Consider the following 27,576-nt stretch of genomic DNA (forward strand, 5'->3'; position numbering starts at 1 on the left):
TAAATTTGAGCTGTGCAGAAGTTAGCTCTGGGACTCCAAAAAACAGTCAAGTCAAGAATTATAGGGATGCTCAGTTTCTTATGGTTTATTTTTGGATTTCTCAAACCAGAGGTGCTGCTTTTCATTTCCCAAAGCTCTTAATTTATTCTGAAATGCTAAGAAATATGTCAAAATTCCAAAGATAAGCCAAGGAGAGGTGAGGTGAAATTCAACGCATAGTTATTTTTAAAAGGAGTCATGACTTATTTAGTATGTTGGCTTCAACCTAGAAGAATCCCTAGAAGATAATCAGATTTATCTACTATGTGCAAAAAAAGGACACAGAAATAGGCCAAGGGATTTATGTGCGGGGTTTAGCAGGTGGGGAAAATCAGATAGGTCTTTGTTTTCCGCAACTGAGAAAAAGACCCCTGGGCCACTCTACTCAGCATTCACGTGCATCCTCATTAAATTCACATTCCGATCAGCTCAGTAGGGCCTTTGACCTGTTTTTTGTTTGTTTTTTGTTAGTTTCATAGGTAGAATTTAGTAATTCATCAGATGCATATAACACCCAGCACTCATTATATCATGCGCCCTCCTTAATGCCCATCACCCAGTTATCCCTTTCCCCCCACCCACGTCCCTTCCAGCAACTCTCAGTTTGTTTCCCATAATTAAGAGTCTCTTGTGGTTTGTCTCCCTCCCTGATTTGTCTTGTTTTATTTTTCTTTCCCTTCCCCTATGTTCATCTGTTTAGTTTCTTAAATTGTACATATGAGTGAGATCATAGGATACATGTCTTTTTCTGATTGACTTATTTCACTTAGCGCAATACCCTCTAGTTCCATCCACGTCCTTGCAAATGGCAAGATTTCATTTTTTTGATGGCCGAGTAATATTCCATTGTATATCTATACCACATCTTCTTTATCCATTCATCTGTTGATGGACATCAGGTTCTTTCCATAGTTTGGCTATTGCGGACATTGCTGCTATAAACATTGGCTGCAGGCAATATTCGGATCCCTACATTTGTATCTTTGGGGTAAATACCCAGTAGTGCAATTGCTGGATCATAGGGTAGCTCTATTTTCAACTTTTTGAGTAATCTCCGTACGGTTTTCCAGAGTGACTGCACCAGCTTGCATTCCCACCAACAGTGTAGGAGGGTTCCCCTTTCTCCATATCGTGGCCTGTTTTTAAGTATTCCTTCACCACCACTTCCTGCTCAGCCCGCCTCTTTAGGCCCAGCTCCAGCAATGCCTGACACATCTTTCTAACCTCAAGGGTCTTATTGGGATACCAGACAGCAAGGTCTGATTCTTTTACAATTTGTATTTATTCATATGCTCCACAAACATGTATGGAGCTCCTACTGTGTGCCAGGCTAGTTGCTTTGGACAAAGTGACAAACAAGAGAGGTGCTGTGCTCGCCTTTGGAGAGCTTCCCACGCAGCAAGGGGAAGCAGACATTATGCAAATCAAAGCTCCAAGAGTTCCTGCGTTTCGGGTGTCATAAATCCCATGAAGGAAAAGCACAGTGAGGAGAGACGATGAATACTCAGCATTTCTGAACCTATCTGAGGAGTTGTCTGAGGAAGCGGAGTCCTTCAGGATAAGTTCAGAGTATCCCAGGCACCTGGGAAGCACATGTAAAGGCACTGGGGCCAAGAGTGTGGAGCATCCCAGGGACTGAGAAAGGCTGCTGAGGTCTTATCCACAGAGCAATAGAAAGCCACGCAAGGTTATGGAGCACGGGAGTCACACACCCTGATTGCAGCTGCTGTGTCGAGAACACAGAGAGGGTAGAAGGCCGCAGGGCCACCAGGTAGGAGGCCCGTTGCAGTCAGCCAGGTGCCAGGCTATGGAGCTGTAATGGGAGAGGTGAAGGAATCAAGCTATGTTCTAGAGACTATATGTAAAAACAAAAACAACAAAAGACAGAATCTCTGTCACCACCTGTAAGATTAGTGAAGTTAGCACCAGACATAAAAGATTTCAATCTGATTCTTGACTATTTTAATTTCGTACATTTATGAGACTATGGACTTCATTGGACAATATAATTATATATATTCCATATTAGTTGATTTTTTTTTTCTTAAAATTCTCTAAACTCTCTAGTGGGACACTACAGACCACCGCAGCTGGAGGTCCTGTGTTGTCAAGTTCAATCAGTGATGCATGTCGAGATCTAAGCATGTGCAAGGCCTTCTATGATATTAAACAAATGGATGGTCCTTGTCCTCAGGGGGCTTGTAGTCACCTTGAAGTCAGTAAATGAGCTAGCTCTCCTTGAGAGGGATGAGCACGAATGCCAGGAACTGAATGTCCGCATTGTGCCATAATTAGTAAATGGGGTTGGAAAGAGAAACTAGAAGAGGATCCCCAAACCAGCAGTCGAAGAGGTAAGAGGAGAACAGGTGTGAAAACCAGCTGGAAGAGGAGGCGGCAACCAGAGCTGCAGGCTGAGCTGGCAGAGGAGGAAGAATGAGAAAAGCCATAAGGAAGAATCTGGTGGCTTAGGACAGATCCATGACAAGGGAACAGAGGAGACGGGAGCCAGTGCTATGAGCAAGAGGCAAAGATGGAGAAATGTGACCACAATGGTAGACTGTTCTTTGCTCTATTGATTAATTTATATTTTGCCTTGTTCCTGAAAGGATTTCAGGAGGCTTATGGGGACTCAAGTATACAGCAGGAAACATAAATTAAAAGAAGGATGAAAGGAGAACACAAGGGTGGTGCTCCACAACGAAGCAGGAATGTGGCTCAGTATGTGCGCAGCTTGGGCCTCACCCAAATTAGGGAGTTAAATCAAACAAAATGAACTAAACAGCTGCAGAGGACAATTTAATCCCCTTAGGTAGCTCTCACTCTCCTTACTCTTGCTGTTATCTCAGGTTTTTTCCATTTCAAAGTCCAAGCTGGGTCCATGTGTCATTATTTATGGAGTTTCTGCTATTTAAAAGGCATCTTTAGGGGCACCTGGGCGGCTCAGTTGGTTAAGTGTCTGACTCTTGGTTTTGGCTCAGGTCGTGATCTCAGGGTAGTGGGAGGGAGCCCTGAGTCGGGCTCCGAGCTCAGCAGGGAATCTGCTTGAGATTCTCTCTCTCCTACTCCCTCTCCCTCTGCCCCTCCCGCAGCTCAATCTCTCTCTTTCTCTCTCTAAAATAAAATAAAAGGCATCTTTAGTCAAAAGATGGACAGAATCAGGGGCACCTGGATGGCTCAGTCATTAAGCGTCTGCCTTTGGCTCAGGCCATGATCCCAGGGTCCTGGGATCGAGCCCCCCATCGGGCTCCCTGCTCCGCGGGAAGCCTGCTCCTCCCTCTCCCACTCCCCCTGCTTGAGTTCCCTCTCTCGCTCTCTCTCTCTCTGTCAAATAAATAAATAAAATCTTTAAAAAAAAAAAAGATGGACAGAATCAATGTCTTCATGGAAACTCATCACCACCACCAAAATGACAACTCAAAGCTTACGCCCCTCAGGTGGTCGCTACTGTGAAAATCAAGGGTGGCACATTCTGGGGTAATATACAGTCCCTTAGTAACCAGATGGGATGGAAAGATGGAGTTGTTCCAAGTCTAAGTGAACAATCTGAACTTAGAGCAAAGAAGAAGGAAAGCCATAGTAAGAGCAGGGCACGGCCACGTTTATCACATGGCTCCCAGCTGTCGTCCGCTCCACCGCTCTGCAAAACCTCCCAAGCCTGGCCTCGGTTCACTTCTCCATGGTGCCCGAGGGTGCTCAGTTCATAGAAGGTGCTCAGTCACTGCTTGTGCAACACCTCCACGTTGATCAGTGGAAAGCGAAGTATGCCTTTTGGCTCCAATTGGTGTTTACGTATTTTGGCTATTGGAACTAAGCATGTAACCTGTCTGGGCCTCAGTTTTCTGATTTGCGAGAGGAGTGTGTATGAAGCAGCTTGCTAACTACCACCCGACCTTCATGCTCATCTTTGTTATGATGTTTCCTAGATTAATACCCGACCCCCGGCCTCACAGCTGCACTCTCAGGATTTGCAGTCTGACACATTAGAGAATTCTGACTTATACTCTAAAAGCCTCATTTAATCTTAGACTTGGGAAGAAGATGACCCTGGTGACATCTCACCAGTCCTGAAGGTCAGCCTTGCGACAGCGGATTAACCACAGGGTAACTAAGAACTGGCTTGGGACGGGCAACCTAAGTTTGGAAGCTTTGCTTTAAATGACTTGCTACCTGGAAGTATCCAGAGAAGAGCAGGTATGGTCCATGTGTAGGGCCTGGGTCATGTGTGGGGCTTCACCACTTCATGAAGTGACTTTGAGAAGCAAATGAAAGAACACTGCCATTACTTATTACATCCATGCTTTGAAAACTCCTCTGATATCTTTGTTTTTGTTTAAATGTTACAAAATAGAGTATATCGTTAATAAGTGATAAGAAAAATATATTGTTACTTTTTTAAATTGAAGGACTTTAAAAATAACACTGATCAGTTCTGATTTTTATGAATAATAAGGTTAACCAATATTATAATATTATTATAATAGAAGATTTTTTTCATCTGAGGAATGTAAGTATTCTTCCAGGCCCTCTGAACAAAAGGATTCACAGAGTATCCTTTACATAAGGTATCACCCTAGTGTTTATGAAATATGATTCGATACACAGAATTAGAATTCAAATACATATGTGCCTAGCACAATGTCCAAAAATGAAAGAATAACTCAATGTACTGTCCTCAATACCGTGGGGATGCTATTTACATGACCTATGGAAAACCACCTGACCACATGAGAGAGCTTGACCTTAAATGCCCAGCTATTCAATGTCAAAAACACCACCACCAATACCATTTTCAGAATCAACCCTCACCACAGATTATTATATGCCCTATAGAAGCCCCAAATTTTCTTAAGAGAATTTTCACAGTCCTGAAGGGGAATATCTCTCAAGCTCCCTACTTAAATAGATACCACTAATCTTGCGTACACACACACACGCACCCCCCCAACATTAGGGAACGACCAAAACCAACTTAAAGCTGGAATGAGCTCTCTGTTACATGGAGGCTCAGCCAGCCATTTGGGAGCCAGACGAAGAATATTGGGCATCTGTTAAATGAAGCCTGCATACTCACCAGTCCCCTCAATGCTTATTCAAGATACTGTTAACTTCCAGCAAAGTTATTCCATGCTTGGTAGGGTGCAGTTTTTAATGCATGCAAACAGACTTTTCAGTCTTTCCAGTCTTTCCCGTTCACCCTGATTTACCACTAGCTGGTGGCTCCCGCTCTGTGTAAGTAACAGTCTGCTAGCAGGCCAGAGATGAAGTCATCGTCCTGACTTTATGAGCTCTTGCAGCTGCACACTATCCTAAGAGACACTCACTGCCTTCTGGAGTAAGAAAATGTGCCTGCAGAGCTTCAGGCTACAGTTCTTCAGGTGCCAGGGAGCAGCCTTCTTTTCCAGAAGGAAAAGAACCTTCGCCTTCTAAAAGGTTAGTCTCCAGGCCTCCAGGCCAGTGGGGTGGTCTGACACCCCTCTAGAGCTTTCCTTCAGCCCCTGCCCTCCCTGCATGGTTGTTGAGGCAAAGTGAGAGCTCGTTCCATCTGTGTCCTATTATTTCCTCTATGTTGAGCCGAATGGGGCCAGGTTCCCATTGGATTAATATTCAGATGAGTGTTCCCATAGTTTTAGAGACTTTGATTTCTCCTGGGCTATTCTGTACCCTCTGTTGGAAGGCAATAAAGAAGCCTATTTTTCGGGGCGCCTGGGTGGCTCAGTTGGTTGAGCGACTGCCTTCGGCTCAGGTCATGATCCTGGAGTCCCGGGATCGAGTCCCGCATCGGGCTCCCTGCTCAGCGGGGAGTCTGCTTCTCCCTCTGACCCTCCCCCCTCTCATGCTCTCTGTATCTCATTCTCTCTCTCAAATAAATAAATAAAATCTTTAAAAAAAAAAAAAAAAAAAAAAAAGAAGCCTATTTTTCTCTTTGAAATTCGTCAATTTCTGTAATGCACTGAACAAAGTGATTCCATGTAGCAAAAGAATGGGGGAAAGAATTCATTTAGGGAAAGAATGGGATGTGAGGAGTGAGGGGGATGAGGGTAAAGGAAGAGAATGACAAAAGTCATCTTCATAATATGACATAAAATATTGTAAAATGTTTGATGGAGAGCTATTTCTTTACGCCGTATCTGGCATTTATTTAATATGGATGTATGAGTATATAGCTATTAACATTTAGTTGATTGTAATATACTAATGTAATTAAAATTAATAAAACATAGAAGTGGAATTTTAAAATATACTTACAGAATAGGGATTTTTAAAAGATTTTATTTATTTATTTGAGAGAGAGAGAGCATGTGCACGAGTCAGTGGAGGGGCAGTGGGAGAGGGAGAATCTCAAGTAGACTCCCTGCTCAGCATGGAGCCCAGCCCAGGGCTGGATTTCACAACCCTGAGATCATGATCTGAGCTGAAATCAAGAGTTGAACGCTTAACTGACTGAGTCACCCAGGCGCCCCTAGAATATGGATTTTAAAAACAATTACGTACTTTCTCTATTGCCTGTATACTAAAAGGACAGCATATTTACAGAAATCTTTAGATGTTTTCCTTAAGTCAGCGTGCTCCCTCCCCTCATACTTCTCCAGGGCCTAATTGTCTGGGGCAAATCTCTTTCAACTACAACCCTCCTAGACAGAGTTGCGAAAGAGGAAGCGGATAGTCCAGCATTCTCTGGTTTGGAAAACTCGGACTGATGTGTGTGACAGGTAAAGCTAACTCCCCCTTGCCTTCTTCTCTTGAGTCTGGGGTGCAAAGACCATGGAAGAAGGAATCAACCAAAATTTATCTGAGAGCTTGTATGACCATTGCATCTCATCCTCTAAATGATTAATAGAGTATAAAGAAGTGTGCTTTGGGGAATATTTTTTATTCCATTAAAAAAGAGCACAGACAAGGATGCACTTACTAGATTTATTGTGAAACAGAGGACTGGTAACTGTGGCGGGTAGGCAGGAAGGGGTTTTGTTGGGAACATTCAGGTCCTAGGTGGAAATGTTTCTTGAGGAGGGAAAACTGGCTCTGCTACTTACTGGCTGTGTGACCTTGGGCAAATTACTTAACCTCTCTGAGCTTTAGTTTGCTCAACTATACAAATGGGAATTTAAAAAAATTATTATTTTTATTTTTTATTAACATATAATGTATTATTTGTTTTGGGGGTACAGGTCTGTGATTCATCAGTCTTACACAATTCAAAGCACTCACCATAGCACATACCTCCCCAGTGTCCATCACCCAGCCACCCCATCCCTCCCACCCCCCACCATTCCAGCAACCCTCAGTTTGTTTCCTGAGATTAAGAGTCTCCTATGGTTTGTCTCTCTCTCTGGTTTCGTCTTGTTTCATCTTTTTCTCTCCTCCCCTATGATCCTCGGCCCCGTTTCTCAAATTCTGCATATCAGTGAGATCATATGATACTTGTCTTTCTCTGATTGACTTATTTCGCTTAGCATAATACCCTCTAGTTCCATCTCTGTCATTGCAAATGGCAAATATCATTTTTTTGATGGCTGCAGAATATTCCATTTTGTGTGTGTGTGTGTGTGTGTGTGTGTTTATTTTCTTTATCCACTCATCTGTGGATGGACATCTAGGCTCTTTTCAGTTTGGTTATTGTGGACATTGCTGCTATAAACATTGGGGTGCAGGTGCCCCTTCGAATCACTACATTTGTATCTTTGGGGTAAATACCTGGTAGTTCAATAGCTGGGTCATATGGTAGCTCTATTTTCAACTTTTTGAGGAACCTCCATACTGTTTTCCAGAGTGGCTGCACCAGCTTGCATTCCCACCAACAGTGTAAGAGGGTTCCCCTTTCTCCGCATCCTCGCCAACATCTGTCGTTTCCTGACTTGTTAATTTTAGCCATTCTGACTGGTGTGAGGTGGTATCTCATTGTGGTTTTGATTTGGATTTCCCTGATGCCGAGTGATGTTGAGCACTTTTTCATGTGTCTGTTGGCCATTTGGATGTCTTCTTTGGAGAAATGTCTGTTCATGTCTTCTGCCCATTTCTTGATTGGATTATTTGTTCTCTGGGTGTTAAGTTTGATAAGTTCTTTATAGATTTTGGATACTAGTCCTTTATCTGATATGTCATACAAATGGGAATTTTTACTTTACAAACTTTTCATGAGGATTATATTAAATGGTATAGGAGAAAGTGTGCTTCAGAGTAGACACTCAGTCTTAATCTGTTTCTTCATGATCCTTATCCTGAGTATACAGTTCCAAAGCACATTTCCAAATATTTAGTATTGCAAAATAATCCACTGTATGATTACATACCATCTGAACAAAACATACAAAAGAAAGTAAATAAAAATGGGGGAAAATAATGGCATTTCCGGCTTCCTCATAAACTAGAAATAAAAAGTTGGCTGAATTTTCATGTATCCATAAAATCAGCATTAAAAATCAGATAAAGAAAAAAAAATGTCAGTTGTATCTTTTTTTGATGAAACTCTTTAAGTGTTAGAGGAAATCTGCCAGAACAGCAAAGCGGATTTTGCCCAGTTAGTACTGGGCATTGCATGGGGGCAAGGAGGCTTCTGAAATACGGGTTATGAATTCCTTGGTAATGAACTCTTGGCCAGATGTATTTCAAATTCAGAATTTTTCAGATTTTAGAAAGGTAACATGGTGAAAATACTGTATATTACGTAACACTCCTGGTCTGGGGCTATTACTATGTCTGCAGTGAAATAGAAGAATATTCATACTAAGTGGGATACATAGAAACCCATAAAGTGTTTCAGCTTCATTTAGATATGTCCAGCTTGGAAACAACCTTTTTTTTTTTTTTTTGCTCAGATCTGGGGAATTTTTAAATTGTTTTTAAGAGATTGGGGATTTAATGCATTTCCCTTGGATTTTGTGTACCCCTTAACCCATCCCTTCCTATTCAGGGCCCACAGCAGCTGAGGAGAGACTGGGTGGTAGTGGGTTCAGACCCTGTCTTTTATTGCACCCAGACCCCCTGCTCCCTCTGACCCCCAGGCCCTGCTGCTGAGCTCGGCCCAAGCACTGAAGCCGTCTTTACTCATGATGCCCTGGAGTCTCTCCCTGAAATCAAACATCAACCCAGACCTGTTCCCACCCCGTCTACCCCTCATGTCTATATTTCGTTTATACATAGCTCAAGGGCTCTGTCCTGGGACTCCCAACATCCAGGTAAGTATTCTGTGGCTGCTAAGTGATTTTTGGTCTGCATAGCAAACCTCTGGGGTTGGGGTGGGAAGCAGCTTACGTCATCAGCTTTCATCTTCTAATCCCAGCTCCAGGATTTCCAAGAATCTTTATATGTAAGTTTTGGGGTGTAAAATGTATGCCCTCAGGCTACACTCAGATTGCAGGAATAAAATAGTAGTGTCTTTATTAACTGATGACTTGATCTGGGTTTTCTCACAAGCTCCCTACTCTGCTGGGTAGAAATGGGGGTTGAATAAATTTAGTCCACTTTGATCAGCTCTTCCATACTGTGGGCAGTCTGTCCACGCAGTCCTTTATGGGTCTGTGTACTCAGTTTTTCGGACCTCTTCATCATCTACTTCTTGTCCCTGAGCTAGCAGAGTATGAGGGATGCTTACTGTGGGCTTAAGGCAGTGGAGCGACAGGTCCTCAGAGCTCTGAGAAGTCCTCCGGCCCCTCTGGATTTTGCAGTGTCCCTTGTCAGTCTTGTTGCTGCCCACCTGGCTGGACTTTGCAGTTGACGTTGGCCGCTGGTAGAACCCATGATCTAGTTTCTCTCAGCCTGGTCCAGAATATTGGTGTTCCATGGCTGGGCTGGCCTCATTTCACCTTTCACTGACTCTGTGGACCTCTCTGGGTGTAGGTGATTCAGCCTTAGCCTCAGCTGTGAAAGTCACTTCACCCCTCTTCATGGTGCCTGATGGCAAACCATAGCTCTCACACGGTTGCCTTCAAAGATCCCTTCAAGTGCGTGCAGGGGCTTCAGGGCCCTATCTACAACACAAGGTATGGCAAAGACCACTAGCGAGCAACCAAAAGCTGTCCTCCCTTTGTTCCATAATGATAGACTTATACCTGGGCAAACATGGCTGTTACACTCATTTCCCAGCATTCCTTGCGGTTAGATTTGGTCAGGTGACCAAGCTCTGGCCAATGAACTGTGAGTAGAGGTGATGTCCATCACTTTTTTTTTTAAAGATTTATTTATTTGAGAGAGAGAGAATGAGAGAGAGAGAGCACATGAGAGGGGGGAGGGTCAGAGGGAGAAGCAGACTCCCCGCTGAGCAGGGAGCCCGATGCGGGACTTGATCCCGGGACTCCAGGACCTGAGCCGAAGGCAGTCGCTTAACCAACTGAGCCACCCAGGTGCCCCAATGTCCATTACTTTTGAGCCAGAGTCTTATGACAGGTGTCTCCTGCACCCTCTCTTTTCCCTTCCTACCACATGAAACCTAGACATGGCAGTCAGCCCGTGGCAATCACCTACAGTTGATGACAGTGCTCTGGGCTCTCTGGCAGAGCAACTATTAGGAAAGGTATTTGAGTCCCTAAATGAAGAGCTGACCACCGGCCTGGAAACTCACCTCAGATTATTCGAGGGGAAAACTTTTTTCCTTCTAATGACCCTATAGTTGAGCCCCTTGGTGAAAGCGGCAGTTTTCCAACAGCTGCTGAGAGGAACTAATTGCAGTTAGGGAAAGCCACATCCGGTCTTACACTAAGTAACTAAAACGTACTACTCAGGCAAAAGTCCTCTATCCTTGGAGTTCCTCTCATCCTAGCTGACATACCCTCTGTCTTGTAGCAGGGAGACTGAGCTCCTCACACCCAGACTTTCTCCCTGACTCTCTCCATAGTTTATAAGCGCTTGGATTTGGGCTTTGGATGATTTCCCTTCTTGCAGTTTATAAAATAAATAAGTCCTGGGGACATAATGTACAGCATGGTGACAATAGCTAAAAATACTGTATTGCATATTTGAAAGTTGGTAAGAATAGCTCTTACAAGTTCTCATGACAAGGAAAAAAAATTTGTAACTATGTAGGTGACGGATGCTACCTAGACTTATTGTGGTGATCATTGTGCAATATACGCAAATATTGAATAATTATGTTGTACACCTGAAACTAATATAACATACGTCGATTATATCTCAATAAAAAAAATCATCCCTCTCTGAACAAAACCTGGCTTTCATGCTAATTGTCCACAAAATCCTATTTTGACTCGTGAACATGGAAATGCAAAAGAGAAATGCTCATTAATAGGTTTTAAAATATTACCTTTGATTACAAATACCAAAAAAAGAAATGGATTTATAAGATATTTATAGTTGTTTCTAACTGTATGACAAATTTATGTGATTTTTAAGTCTTCTTATTTTTGGTTTTTATTTTCTGACCTTTCTATGATGAACATATACTACTTGGTTAAAATTTTTTAAAACAGTAAAAGTTATTTTTGAAAATCTGCCTGTAGCACTAGCAGTTGGGAAAAGGCAAATTACGGTCTCTGTGGGAACGAAGTTCAACTTGTCAGAGCGGTTAAATTAATTAGGTCTTAACTGACATTTAACAGCCAGGGTGGCAGGTCTGATATAACTTAGCAAGGACTTAGAAAATTAGGGATAATAGTGTGCAGATTGTATTCCTGCAAGGCATGCTCGACTCAGTGCAGCGAGCTGAGTTCTTAAGGGGAAACAGTGCAGCGAGCAGAGTTCCTAAAGATGCCTCTGCATTTTTGTTTGTTCTTTTTTCTGGAGAGAGAGATGCATGAGTGAAATATCTAAGATGAGACACACACCCATTTTTGTTGGCATTCCCCCTTCACATATTATGACACGGCAATGACTGCAAACTTTGCTGGAATATTTCATGGATGGGTCATTGTAAAGAAATCCTATAGCACTTTTTTCCCATAACAAAGAGGGACATAGAGCTCTGTTCTTTGGCAAGTAAGTTTCCTTGAAAAAACAAAATATAAGAGATAGATTTATAATGTCCAGGAGAAAAGAGGAACTTCAGAGTTTCTGCGAGCGGGAGGCTAACTCCCAAACTGGAGGGAAGAGAGGGGCCTCATTGCCATCACAGTGGGCCTGCTTGGCCCGGCCTGGGGACAGAGCTGGGTGAGGGAGGGAGTCAGAAGACAAAGCGGAGGGACCAAGCACACCTTGAAGAGTCATCTGAAGGAAAGTGCAGGTGACATGTCCCAAGCAAGAAACTTTTTTTTTTTTCTGGTAACTTTTTTAAAATTTATTTTATTTATTATGTTATGTTAATCACCATACATTACATCATTAGTTTTTGATGTAGTGTTCTATGATTCATTGTTTGCGTATAACACCCAGTGCTCCATGCAGAGCGTGCCCTCTTTAATACCCATCACCAGGCTAACCCATCCTCCCACCCCCTCCCCTCTAGAACCCTCAGTTTGTTTCTCAGAGTCCATAGTCTCTCATGGTTCGTCTCCCCCTCCGATTTCCCCCCTTCATTCTTCCCCTCCTGCTATCTTCTTCTTCTTTTTTTTTTTTTAACATATAACGTATTATTTGCTTCAGAGGTACAGATCTGCCCAAGCAAGAAACTTAAAGAAGTCAGGGAAAGAAAATGTCCACGGGAAATTCTAAACTCTTATTTTTTTGCTTTAGGTAGGTCTGGAGGGAGCATCTTGCCCCTTGCAGAAGGGAAGTGAACAGAAATAGCCCCCATCTCCAGAATGCAGGCAAAATGGAACTTACTAGGCAGACTTCATTTTTCACTGTGGAAACCTCCACAGCCTGTCAGACAGGGAGTCAAAATATAGCAGGGCCGGGGCTGGGGGCTGAGGTGGGGGGACTTGCCAAACACTTCTAGGGCAAAGGTTTCTTTCTGCAGTTCTACCAGTCCCAGACTATTACCTGTCTGCTGCCTTCTGGGCTGGGTTTAATCTCTTCCAGCTGCGCTGGCTCCTCCCCGTCTGGCCTTCCTGCCCTCCACCTCTCCTGGAGGAAAAATTAAGTTTTGCACTGAAATCCCCCCTTAGGATTGGGGATCCTGAGCAGGAGCCTTGCCACAGTATCCATCTCCAGCAACAGATGACAGGCTGGCTCGCCTCACATGGGGTGTCTCCTTTCTGCCCCGTGGCTAAGCTCTTCTCCCTGCCCCTAATCAGTTCCAGTTAAGCACGCAAAGGAAAAGGTACCAGGGCAGCTCCACGGCAGGGAACCCCTCCCCTCAAAATCCCACCCTGGTCCCACCCGAATCCTCCCAATTCCTTGTTAGGGATTGACTCGTTAGGGCTAAAGTAACCCTCTCTAGGCTGTCACCTTTGGAAATACCCATCTTTCTGCTGGGGTGGCTGGGATCTCTATCAAATCAATTCAACACAAAGCCTTGGTGATGTGGGGGGACTGAAAGTCTGTGGCGAGAGTGGGAATTGGGGGAAATTGGTGCCTGACCGATCGCTGTGTACCCTCCCCTCATATGTATAGACATCACTCATCAGCCATAGAGCAGATCTCCTGCCGGAGAAGCTAAGACTGGGCCTTCAGCATCCTCCCTCCACACAGCAGTCCAGGTAGCCACTACAGCCGGGAGAGAATTGACAGATCTGGTGAGATCTCCTTGCCATCTCTGGGGTAAAACATAGGATGCATATTGAGCAGGAGTGAGCAATGAGTCTGATTACCTGCATCAGGGATTCTCAAACTTGGCATGACATCAAAATGGCCTGGAGAGCTTGTTAATACACAGATTTCCAGACTGCGTCACCAGAATTCCTGTTTCAGCAGGGCTGGGATGGAGGCCCAGGGGATGCTACTCCTGATCTGGGGACCACACTTAGGAACCACTGGTCTACATCATACCCAGGCACTTGGTATTCATCAGGCAGTGTAGGATCCTTGAAGGATGTTAATCTAGGTGGGAGGGGGTTATGGGCTCAGGTTGATATTTCCCGAAGCTCAGACTGCCCTAGTGTGGAGGATTGCCTTGGAGAGACTGCGGCTGGGCACAGGAAGGCTAAACAGAGGCTGGTGGCACGCTCCTGGTCGTGTCCACGATGAGGTATTTTGTGTCATCCTACAGAATGAGATCTTGGCAGCAAAATGGCACTGGGCCACCTCCAGGAGCCCGAGAAAGGTAGAAAGTTGAGAAAGATGGTTTAGGAGAAACCACTAATAAGAGATAAGGGCACTCAAAGACAAGTGTTGGCCATTTCCCAATTTTGCCAAGCTCCAGTCCAGTTCCCAGAACAGAGATTGTGCCCTCGCAGGGGGGTCTCCCACAGTGACACCAGGCAGACCTGCTAACTACATAGGGCTGGCTCTCTCCCTCCCTCCCTCCCTCCTTCACTGCCCTGCTGGGAGACTCTATTCTATTGGGGAGAGCTGCTTGGAGAACAGGTGGTGATAATTACCAGGAGACCAGCAGTTTCCCTGCCTCATCTTTCAATGTGTCAAAAAGACTGAACTAGGGAATTATGGAGTGTGGGGAGCTTTCTTGATTTGTTCAGTTCAGAGCCTGGGGATTCTGACTTAGTGTCTGATGCATAATTTTGGAAGGACATTAAAAATTATCTAAACTCTACTAAGTACTTTCCTAAGGAGGGTTACTAGCATACACATAGTAAAAGAGAATTCAGAATTTTGTTACACATTCCAGATGTGTAAATGAAGCTACACCAGAATCTGGACAAGTAATAATACTTCTTACAAATGGTATCATGTCAGATCCTTGCTCATCAACTGTCAGGAGATTCACATGACTTTGGATGTCTCTTGACTCACCTACAGTCGACAAAATTGGTCAGACTGGCCTACTCTGAATTTGCTCTGTGCATTTTCATGCCTGGCTCTGCCCAGACAGCCATAGACAATGTGTAAATGAATGCCAGTGTGACTGTGTTCCAATAAAACTTTATTTATGGACACTGAAATTTGAATTTCATAGACTTTTTACATGTCATGAAATATTATTCTTCTTTTGATTTTTTCTTAACCATTTAAAAGTCATTATGACCCCTGGTCTAAGCTAATCATTACCCTTGCCAATGGCTGGTTTCGACCAGAACATGTGACACAACTTGGGCAACAGGATGTGAGATGAAGTCTGCTGGGAATCTTCTGGAAAAGACTTCCTCACACTTAAAAATAGGCATGGAAGACATAATCTCCTTTCTGTTTCTGGATGGTGTCTAGCATGGATATGGCTGCTGGAAATCCAGGGGCCATCTTGTCACCAGCTGGGGAGCTGGGCTAAGGTCAAAGCGGTCATGCTGATGCCGGCCAAGCTGAAGGATGGAAAAAGCCTGGGTCCTTGATGAAGTCTTTGAGCCACAATTCACCCTGGAATGGCCCTACCTACAGTCTTCTTGTTCTGGGAGTTTATAAATATTTCTGTTGTTCCAGCAGTGGAGGTAGAGTGTCCCGTTAAACTGTAGCTGAAAGCAGCCTCATCTGTGAACACCATAGGCCACCATGACTGGAAGTTTCCATAGTTCCTCATGATTGGAGCGAGTGGCAAAGCAGAATACCCAGTGAACAGTCGAGAATCTCACTTTATATTTCCTCTCACCTTGCTTGACTACACTCTCAATACACCACTTGATTGATTGCTCTTCACTCCCACACCTCTAAACCCCAACTCCTTAATATTCTTCTCATTGTCCAGCCACTGCAACATTTATGTTTTTAGTTCCTGCTATAGCCAAAATATTCCCTGAGATTGCTCCAAATGTGCATCTGAAGAACTTTCAGAAAGGGGCTCAGCATGACCACTGGTCTCTCCCCAACTCACTCACCAAATACAGCGCAGACTACTCCCTCTTGTGATCTGTGGCTTTAATCTACTTTCCCTCTGTCCTTGCAGCCTCACAGCATGATTCATTCACCTCTTGAGTTAAACTTCTCTTCCCAGAGTTCCAGCCACCCCCTACCACACCCCTCCACTCAAGGCCACCCTCCTTTGCTTCTCCCCATGCCCTCGGGTGCTTGAGTGGAAAGGCAGGGAGCTGTTGTCAAAGTCTGACCACAAGACATGGCACAGGCCCACAGCCCAGGGAAATACCCTTGATCCGACCTCAGACGCAGAAGCGGATCTGGTTAGCGGGGGTTCTTCCCCATCCACAGTTCAGGCATCTACTCAGCCAGCTGACCGCATTTTCCCACCAGCAGCGGCAAATCCTTATTCCTCTTCTCACTTGCTGCTTTTGTCTCTGTCTCCTCGGTATTTATTTTCTTTGCCTACACATTTTGTTTTTCTTTCAGGGGACCCTTACCTAGACCTGCCATATGGTTCTCCTTTCAACAAAGTGGGGAGTGTGCAGAGGCAGCTGCTGGGGTCGCTGCACATGATCGTCTATGCACGGGCCCCTTGGAGCTCGAGCTGCCGCCCGGCAGAGAGGGGCTGAGCCCCAGCTGTGGAGAGGAAAAGTCCAAGGCAGGCCACGCACCCGATTAGTTCATTTTGATTAGTTTCTTTTATCCAGTCATTAGGAGTGGTGAACAGTGATAGATGAGGTAGCCCTGAGTATTTTATCCCCTGAATTATAGACAATTTGGCAAGATCAGATAAACCAGGGAGAGAGCACACAGAAACTGACATGTAAATAACCAAGTTGACTTGTAAGATTGTGTAAGGTTGCCTGAAATCCCAATTCCACAGCCCTTCCTCATTTTTCCTGCAAAGCTTTGAGGGCTTACGCTTTGACAGTCTTCTTTGCCTTTTGGCTCCTTGTCCATTTGTGCCATTTCTTCTTCTATCAACCTGGGTTGAGACCCAGGGCAGCTGTTCACCGGGAGGCAGAATCAGGTTGGATGCCACACACAGGTGCCCTGTCCACGGGCAGGGTGGCAACTAGAGCTGGCTCCAGCTCAGGTTTCTGAGGAAAACCCAGAGGGAGGGGTCTTAATTCCTCCACCCCGAGGGTACACCATTTTGTCTTTGTTTGACCCAAGGGGCTTCCTTTTCTAACTTGTACAAAAGTGTCAGGTAGATTAGCTGAGGGTCCAACACTGACCTTTGCCCTTCACTGATTCCCTGGAGGGAATGCCAGACCTCCCTGAGCTTCTAGGCAACTAAAGGTTTGGGCTGGGGTGGGAGGTCATTTTGTACAGTGCACGCCTCTCATTCTTTTGTTTTGCCTCCTTTGTCCCCATCTCTTATCCTTGTCCAGGAGCTTAGAGTCACCCCTGTTGTTTGAATATGCTCCAGTGAGTTATCCAAGTATTTCTACCAAATAAATGCAAAGCTCTCCCTACAGTGATATCTAGGGAGTAACATTTTCTTTATCTCAATGTGTTGGCGATGACCAGAGCAAAGCAGCGTATCTTCGCAAAGCTGGAATACACTGCACGTACCACATCGCTCGACACTGTTGGTTGTCGAGGTAGAACTGGTGAGTTCTGGAGAACACAACCCAATTATTACCCCCTCGCACTATTCCAACTTGTTTTTGTGGGATTATGTTTTTCTCAGATCTCGTGATGTATCTGTTTATTTTCATTTGAAGAATGGTAGCACTTTTATGGTTAAACTGTTTAGTCATATACAAGAGAGGAAACTTTCTTTCCTTTGAAGTGAAGACTCCCCGCCTTTTACCTGCCCCCCCTCCCACCCCCACAGGCCTGCTTGATGAGGTTCACCTGCCAATGCTCTGCACCCCACCCCCAAGTTGCCCTGGGTCCTCTAGGACTGAAGCAGAGGAGGTGGGAAAGTCAAAGACAGGAGAGGGGTGTTTGCCTGGCACCCATGTAATCTGGTGTTGGTTCCCTCAGGCCCTGGCAGAAGTAGAAAGCTGAGTTTCTTTTTTGTGTATTTGGTTTCTGCTTTGATGATCGTTTCCTCAATTATGAGATCATGAGCTCTTCAAGGATATAGTTTGAGTAATACATCCATATTGAACACGAATACTTGAAGAAATGTGTGCTGGAGAGATGTTAAAAAGGTTCTAATAGACTATTAACATGTAAAGAAACAGAACATAAAATGGGTGAAGGGGGTCAATGGTTAAAAAAAAAAGACTTGGGGTAGTGCCCCAGTCATCTGCTTCACTGCATCTCAGCAGAGCACCTGCTGTGGGCACGCGCTGCCCTGGGCATTCAACGTCATTTCACCATACGAGCTCTTTGACAAATGGTCGGAGGTTCTGACTCTAGGGAACATGGAGCAGAGCAGATCTGGCTTTGCTTTACACACAAAGTGAAGACACCAGTAAGAAGCGGCACCTAAGCAAGGATAGGAGAGTATAAAGCTGAGTTTCTTTGAGCTTGATGGGTGTTCAAAGCTTTTCCTTATTTGTTTTTGAAATGCATCTGTGGACCCCGATTCCCCTTGCTAAGCCCCCCAACTGCAACTTCAGCTAGTTGCTGACGATCCCCTGTCAGCTTTGCATCAGATGGTACCTCTCCCACCTCCTTTCTGTTGTGCCTTCCTTCCTTCGTCAGGGTCCATTCTGAAGTGACTATGGGTCTGCTCTCTCTCCCAGGTGGCCCAGATTTGGGGCAAGAGAACAGCATCTTTTGCTCTGACAATAGCCTGAGCACAATCCTCATCCCTGCTGCTTCTCCCTTCCCCGCCCCACCGTGCCTCGGCCAGGTCTTCCTGAGCAGTCATTTTCCCAGCCTGGGTCCACTGTGTCCCCCAAGCTCTCTTGGTGCTGCTTGATAACTTTATCTAGCACATAGTGGCTTTGGCTGTTTTTAACTTGTTCTTATGGAAATCTCAAAATTTGAAAGTAGAGAGACTAGTTTAATAAGCCTATAATAAACCCATGAACCAATCACCCAGCTTAACAATAATTAATTCAGAGCCAATCTCTTTTCATCTGTACCCATCTGTACACACCCTCTCTGCTCTTCCATAAACACCAGACTACATTTCAAAGAGATTACAATTTTTACACGAAATCCTTTGGTAAGCAGTATCTCTAAATTCTGAGAGCCTTATTTAAAAAATATAACATGTACAACCAGTGAGTGGTATATTAATAATATCTTAATACCATCAAATAGACAATGTTCAAATTTTCTTTTCTCATCATTTTTTTGGTTTGTTTTTTTAAAAGACTCTTTTAAAGAGAAGTTTTAAATTCACAGCAAAGTTAAGAGGAAGATACAGAGATTTCCCACATGGCCCCTGCCCCTGCACAGCCTCCCCCATTATCAACATCCCCCACATAAGTGGTACACTTGTTACAACTGATGACCCTATATTGACACATGATAGTCAGCCCAAATCCGTAGTCTGCATTAGAATGCGCTCTTGGTGCTGTGCATTCTATACGTTTGGCCAAATGTGTAATGACATGTATCCACCATTATAGTATCATACAGAGTATTTTTACTGCCCCCCAAATCCCCTGTGCTCTGCCTAGTCATCCCCCAACCCCCAACCCCTAGCAACAACAGTTCTTTTTACTATATCCATAGTTTTGCCTTTTCATCATCATTTTTTTTTAAACAGCTGGTTTGTCAAATCAGGATCATTTTTCCCCTTAAGATTTATTTCTTGGGGGTGCCTAGGTGGCTCAATTGGTTAAGCAGCTGCCTTTGGCTCAGGTCATGATCTCTGGGGTGCTGGGACTGAGCCCTGCACCAGGTTCCTTGCTCAGTGGGGAGGCTGCTTTTGCCTCTTCCTCTGCCCTTCCTCCCACTTGTGCTCTGTCTCTCTCTCTATCTCTCTTTCTCTCTCTCTCTCTCTCTCTCACAAATAAATAAATAAATAAATGAAATCTTTTAAAAAAAAAAGATTTATTTCCTGAAGGTGCAGGGTCATTTATCCTACAGAATTTCCTATGAATTGTTGCTGGTTGTATCTCTGTTTAATCAGTTTTTACCAACATTTCTTATGTTCCTCATAATAATGGTCATCATTTCTGTATAATTATTTTTTGGTCAAGGCTAGAAAATGTGTATTTAACAAAATACCTCAGAGGGGAAGGGAACGTTGCTGGAGGCTGGGAAGATGGTGGATTAGGAGGACCCCAAGCTCACTTGTCCCATGGATACAACTAGATAACAGTCATGTCAGCATACATAACCCAGAAAGCAACCCTAAGACTGGCCAAACAAACTTCACAGCTAAAGGTAGAGAAGAGGCCACATCAAAGAGGTAGGAAGGGGGGGAGACGTGGTTTGGGAGCAATACAGACTGTGGCCCACAGTTGGGAGAGAGCCAGGGGTGCAGAGAAGGGTGAGAAATGGACTATCACATCGGGGAACCCACACAGGGAAAATGAATCCCCATAACATTTGGCTTTGAAAATGAGAAGGGCTGAATTTCATGAGTTCTTACAACCAGCAGGACTTAAAGCCTGGAATTTTAAAAATCAGTGATCTTGGCTCTGAGAGAGCCCAGAGGGTATTAGGAAGCTGAGTCCCTGTCCTTCAAGAGATAGCATAACAAACATCCCTCAGAGATACAGACAGCATAGAAGCAGCAGTTTGAAAAATGTCTGGGGCGTATGTGAGGAAGAGTTATTTACTCATTTCAGAGCATGCCCCAGAGAAACAGTGATCGCAGGGAGACCTCTCCAGGAACAAAGGGACTGGCAGGCACCGTTTCCCTCCCCCGCACCGCAACATAAACACACGGCCACCTGCGGGAACCAGCATGGTGCCAACACTCGCTACCTAACTTGCTTACACCAAGCCCCACTCCCTTATGCCTCACAGGATCTGCCCTTTCCAGTCATGCTTGCTTAAGTCCCAGCACTGTGGGTACCCCCCACCCCCCTGCCAGAAGACCAGCATAAACCCCACCAAGACCACATCTCCAACCTGTGGGTTTTGTAGGGCCTTGGCTCTGGAGGTGGTGGTGTCGGCAGGTCTCATTTCACAAACAGACCAGTGCACATCTTGTTAAAATTCACCCCCCCGCAAACACTGTCCACAACAGGCAAAGAGAGCTTCTGCAGATGACTGGACTAAAGGAAAAAGAGGCCAGGACACAACAGGAGGGCATAGGCAACACACATAGGAGATACTGAAACACCAGGTCCTGGGGAACAGGAGACACTGCACTGCTGGGTATTATAGGACCTCTTCTTCATAAGGCCATTAACTTCAAGAGCAGGAGATGTAGCTGGCTTTCCTAACATAGAGAAATGGACAGAGAGTTGGACAAAATGAGGAGATAGAGGAAAATGTCCCAAATGAAAGAACAGGGCAAAACAACAGCAAGAGACCTAAGCAAAATAGATATAATAATATGTCTGATAGAGAGTTTAAAGTAATGATCATAAAGATACTGGACTTGGGAAAAGAATGGAGGACATCAGTGGGACCCTTAACAAAGAGAGAAAAAAGAACCAATTGAAGATGAAGAAAACAATAAATGAAATTAAAAATACACTTGAAGGAATAAAGAGCAGGCTAGAGGGAACAGAGGAATGAATTAGCAATCTGGGAGACAATGGAAAGCAATCAAGCTGAGCAAGTGAGAAAAAAAATATGGAAATTGAGAATAGACTTAGGGAACTCAGTAACTCCCTCAAACATAATAACATTTGCATTATAGGAATCCCAGATGAAAGAGAAAAGTGGGCAGAAAATTTATTTGAAGAAATAATGGTTGAAAACTTCCCTAATCTGGGGAAAGAAACAGATATCCAGATCCAGGAAGCACACAGATCCCCCAACAGAATCAACCTGAGGAGGTTTACACCAAGATGCATAGTAGTTAAAATGGCAAAAAGTAGTGATAAAGAAAAAACATTAAAAGCAGCAAGAGAAAAGAAGACAGTTACATACAAGGGAAATCCTAGGGGTGCCTGGTGGCTCAGTTGGTTAAGCCACTGCTTTCAGCTCAGGTCATGATCTCAGGGTCTGCTTCTCCCTCTACCTCTGCCACTCCCCCAGCTTGTTCTCTCTCTCTCTCTCTCTCAAATGAATAAATAAAATCTTAAAAAAAACACAAAAAAACACAAAAAACAAAAAACAAGGGAAATCCCATGAGGCCACCAGGGGATTTTTCAGCAGAAACTTTGCAGCCCAGAAGAGGGTGGCATGATATATTCAAAGTGCTGAAAGGGAAAAATCTGCAGCCAAAAATACTCTATACAGCAAGGTTATCATTCAGAATAGAAAGAGAGATAAAGAGTTCCTAACAAAAACTAAAGGAATTCATGACCACTAAACCAGCCCCATAAGAAATATTAAAAGGGACTCTTTGAGTAGAAAAGAAAGACTATACATGAGAATATGAAAAGTAGAAATTACAAAAGCAGTAAAAATAAGTATATCTGTAAAAATCAGTCAAGGGATTCACAAAATAAAAGGATGTAAAATATAACACCGTATACCTAAAACATGGGAGTGTGCAGGGGAGGAATAAAGAATGGGTTCAAACTCAAGTGACCATCAAATTAATACAGATTGTTATGTGCACAAGATGTTACACACAAATCTAATGGTAACCACAAATCAAAAAACAATAATAGATATGCAAAGAATAAAGAGAAAGGAATGCAAGTATGTCACTAAAGGAAGCCAGCAAACCATGAAAGAGAGCAAGAGAAAAAAGGATCAGAGAAAATCTACAAAACAACCACAAAACACGTAACAAAATGGCAATAAATAGGTATCTATCAATAATTACATTGAATGTAAATGGACTAAATGCTCCACTCAAAAGACATAGGGTGACAGAGATGATAAAAAAGCTAGACCCATCTATATGCTGCCTACCAGAGACCCATTTTAGACCTAAAGACATCTGTAGATTGAAAGTGAGAGGATGGAGAAACACCTATCATGCAAATGGATGTCAAAAGATAGTGGGGTAGCAATACTTATATTGGACAAAATAGACTTTAGAACAAAGACTGTAACAAGAGACAAAGGAGGACACTGTATCATAATAAAGGGGACAATCCAACAAGAAAATATAACAATTGTAAACATTTATGCACCCAACATGGGAGCACAAATATATCAGTTAATAACAAACACAAGGAAACTAAATGATAGTAATACAATAATAGTAGGGCACTTTAACACCACACATACATCAATGGACAGATCATCTAAACAGAAATTAAACAAGGAAACATGGCTTTGAATGATACACTGGAACAGATGGATTTAACATATATATTCAGAGCATTTCATCCTAATACAACAGAATACACATTCTTTTCAAGTACACATGGAACATTCTCCAGAATAGATCACATATTAGCCCACAAAACAAATCTCAACAATTAAAAAAGATCAAAGTCATACCATGCATCTTTTCTGACCACAATGCTATCAAACTAGAAATGAACCACAAGAAAAAAATCTGGAAAAGAGCACAAATATATGGACATTAAGTAACACACTACTAAATGATGAATTGGTCAACCAAGAAATCAAAGAAGAAATTAAAAAGTACATGGAAACAAATGAAAAGGAAAACAACAATTCAAAATCTTTGGGATGCAGCTAAAGCAGTTCTATGAGGGAAGTTTATAGCAATACAGGCCTACCTCAAGAAGCAAGAAAAATCTCAAATAAGCAACCTAACCCTTACACCTAAAAGAGCTAGAGATGGAAGAACAAACAAAATCCAAACCCAGCAAAAGGAAGGAGATGATAAAGATTAGGGCTGAAATAAATGATATTGAAACTAAAAAACCCAGTGAAACGAGGAGCTGGTTCTTTGAAAAGGTCAACAAAATTGATAAACCTCTAGCCAGACTCATAAAAAGAGAGAGAGAGAGGACTCAAACAAAATCACAAATGAAAGAGGAGAGATAACAACCAACACCACAGAAATACAAACAATTTTAGGAGAATATTATGAAAAACTATATGCCAACTTATTGGACAACCTAGAAGAAATGTATAAATTCCTAGAAACATATAACCTACCAAAACTGAAGCTGGAAGAATAGAAAATTTGAACAGACTAATTACCAGCAATGAAATTGAATCAGTAATAAAAAAACTCCCAACAAACCATTGTCCAGGGCCAGATGGATTCACAGATGAATTCTACCAAACATTTAAAGAAGAGTCAATACTTATTCTTCTCAAACTATTCCAAAAAATAGAAATGGAAAGAAAATTTCCAAATTCATTCTTTTAGGCCAACATTACCCTGATACCAATAACAGATAAAGATATGACCAAAAAAGAGAACTACTGGCCAATATCTCTGATGAAAAGAGAGGCAAAAATCCTCAACAAAATGCTAGCAAACCAAATCCAACAATACATTAAAAACAAAACAAAACAAAAAAAACAAACATCACCACGATCTAGTGGGGTTTATTCCTGGGATGCAAGAGTATTTCAATACATGATACATCACGTCAATAAGGGAAAGGATAAAAACCATATGATCATTTCAATACATGCAGAAAAAGCATTTGACAAAGTACAGCACCCATTCATGAAAAAAACCCTCAACAAAGTAGGTTTAGAAGGAACATACCTCAACATAACAAAGGCCTTATATGAAAACCCACAGGGAGCATCATACTCAATGGGGAAAAACTGAGAACTTTTCCCCTAAGGTCAGGAACAAGACAAGAATGTCCACTCTCACCGTTTTTATTCAACAGAGTACTGGATATCTAGCCACAGCAATCAGACAACAAAAAGAAATAAAAGGCATCCAAATTGGCAAGGAAAAAGTAAAACTTTAACTATTTGCAGATGATAGGATACTATATATAGAAAACCATAAAGAGTCCACCAAAAAAATATTAGGAATGATAAACAAATTCAGTAAAGTCGCAGGATAGAAAATTAATGTGCAGAAATCTGTTGCATTTCTATACATTAATAATGAAGCAGCAAGAAGTGAAATTAAGAAAACAATCCCATTTACAATTGCACCAAAAAGAACAAAATACCTAGGAAGAAACTTAACCAAAGAGGTGAAAGACCTGTGCTCTGAAAACTGTAAACCATTGGTGAAAGAGATTGAAGATGACACAAAGAAATGGAAAGACATTCCATGCTCATGGATTGGAAGAACAAATATTGTTAAAATGTCTATACTACCCAATGACTCGACACATTTAATACAATCCCTATCAAAATACCAACAGCATTTTTCACAGAACTAGAACAAACAATCCTAAAATTCGTATGGAAACACAAAAGACCCCGAATAGCCAAAGCAACACTGAAAAAGAAAAACAAAGCTGGAAGTATCACAATTCTGGACTTCAAGTTATATTACAAAGCCACAGTAATCAAAACAGTATGATACTAGCACCAAAATAGACACATAGATCAATGGGACAGAATAGAAAACTCAGAAATAAACCCACAATTATATGGTCAATTATTTTTGACAAAGGAGGAAAGAATATGCAAAGGGAAAAAGAGTTTGCCCCAAAAAATGGTCTTGGGAAAACTGGACAGCTACATGCTGAATGAAACTGGACCCCTTTCTTACACCATACATAAAAATAAACAGGATGGATTAAAAACCTAAATGTGATGCCTGAAACCATTAAAAATCCTAGGCTGTAATATCTCTGACATCAGCTGTTGCAACATCTTTCTAGATATGTCTCCTGCAGCAAGTGAAATAAAAGCAAAAATTAACTATTGGGACTATATAAAAATCAAAACCTTCTTCACAGCGAAGGAAAAAATCAGCAAAACTAAAAGGCAGCCTATTGAGTGGGAGAAGATATTTGCAAATGACATATCTGATAATGGGTTAGTATCCAAAATATAGAAGGAACTGATACAACTCAACACTCCAAAACCAAATAATCCAATTAAAAAACAGAAGACACGAACAGACATTTCTCCAAAGAAGGCATACACATGGCCAACAGACACATGAAAAGATGCTTGACATCACTTGTCATCAGGGAAATGCAAATCAAAACCACAATGAGATATCACCTCACACCTACCAAAATGGCTAAAATAAAAAACACAACAAGTGTTGGTGAGGATGTGGAGAAAAAGGGACCCTCTTGCACTGTTGGTGGGAATGCAAACTGGTGCAGCTACTATGGAAAACAGTATAGAGTTTCCTCAAAGATCCAGTAATTGCACTACTGGGTATTTACCTCCCCCAAATACAATAACATTAATTCAAAGGGATACATGCACCCCTTTGTTTATTGCAGCATTATTAACAATAGCCAAATTACGGAAGCAGCCCAAGTGTCCATCGATACATCAATGGGCAAAGAAGATGTGGTATGTATACACAATGGAATATTATTATTCAGCCATTAAAAAGGTAAGAAATCTTGCCATTTGCAACATAGATGGACCTAGAGAGTATAATGCTAAGTGAGATAAACCAGTCAGAGAAAAACAAATACCAGATGATTTCATTCATATGTGGAATTTGAGAAACAAAATAAATGGGCAAAGGGGAAAAGAGAGAGAGAGAGAGAGGCAAACCAAGAAACAGACTCTTAATTATAGAAAACAAACTGCTGGTTACCAGAGGGGAGGCAGGTGGGGGGATGGGTGAAATAGGGGATGGGGATTAAGGAGGGCACTTATCATGATGAGCACTGAGTAAAGTATAGAATTGTCAAACCACTATATTGTACACCCAAAACTAATACAACACTGTATGTTAACTATACTGGAATTAAAATTTATAACTTAATAAAAAAAAAGATGGGAAGGAAAGAACAATTTTTTTAAAGTAAAAGAATAGAATGGGAAGATTAGCCCATGTGGGAAGAATAAGTATTCTTTTACGAAACTTTTTATTTTGTTTTATTTTATGAGAGAGAGGGGGAGAAAACTTGTTCCACATCTAAAATATTATTTTCAAAATCATGATCACATTCCAAGAAAATATTTGAAAACACTGGAATAGGTCAATTGTTTGAGCCACAATAAAGAAGAGCTCCATACATTGGAAGACTGCTTGTCATCTTCGATCAAAAGACCAATTAGGTCATGAGACTTGAAAATCAAGAAGCCCCTGTCTGTGTGTTATGCTGTTTATTATATTACCATGAATCATATTTGTAATGAGAAAATTAAACAAATAATAAGAGGAAAACTTCACAGGAATAAAAGAGTGAGTTTAGAACCACTGTCAATGCCCTCTAAAGGAGTACAGGCTTTTAATGTGGCCATAAAGCTAATTAATCCTATTTCTTTCTTGAAAATTTAAGAACCAGCATTTCAAATGTGCTTAAAGGATATGAGTAATTATGGTCTTCAGTCAGAGAGGGAAGAAGTGGAGAGGTAGCGAGCCTACTCAGTTGGTCAACGACCAGTAACTCTGATGTCCGGGCTACTTTACATGCCCTGGCTTCCTGGGTTTGAAAACAGTTTGCCCATCAGCCACGTTTAGCTTCATTGAAGCTTTTTAAAAAGCAATTATACAACATCCTGTGGAAAGTACAGAGCTCTCTGCTACTACCAAGGAGATAGAAGAAGGGAGTGTGGAGTCAGTTTTAAATATGAAAGTAATTCAATCAGGCTCACAGTTTTCACTTGCCATCAACTTAGACATCAAACCTAGAAACAGAGCTGTTTCCTTTTCATTCCGATGTGTATCGCAGGTGCACATATCAAAAGACAACGAAGTTCGAAAAGCCGCAGGAGAACCGGAAGCCGCTCTGGACTGGCTGCCTCACAAAATTCAAAATTGAA

This window comes from Phoca vitulina, unplaced genomic scaffold, assembly GCF_004348235.1.
Source record: "Phoca vitulina isolate PV1807 unplaced genomic scaffold, GSC_HSeal_1.0 scaffold3, whole genome shotgun sequence".
Taxonomy (NCBI): Eukaryota; Metazoa; Chordata; class Mammalia; order Carnivora; family Phocidae; genus Phoca; species Phoca vitulina.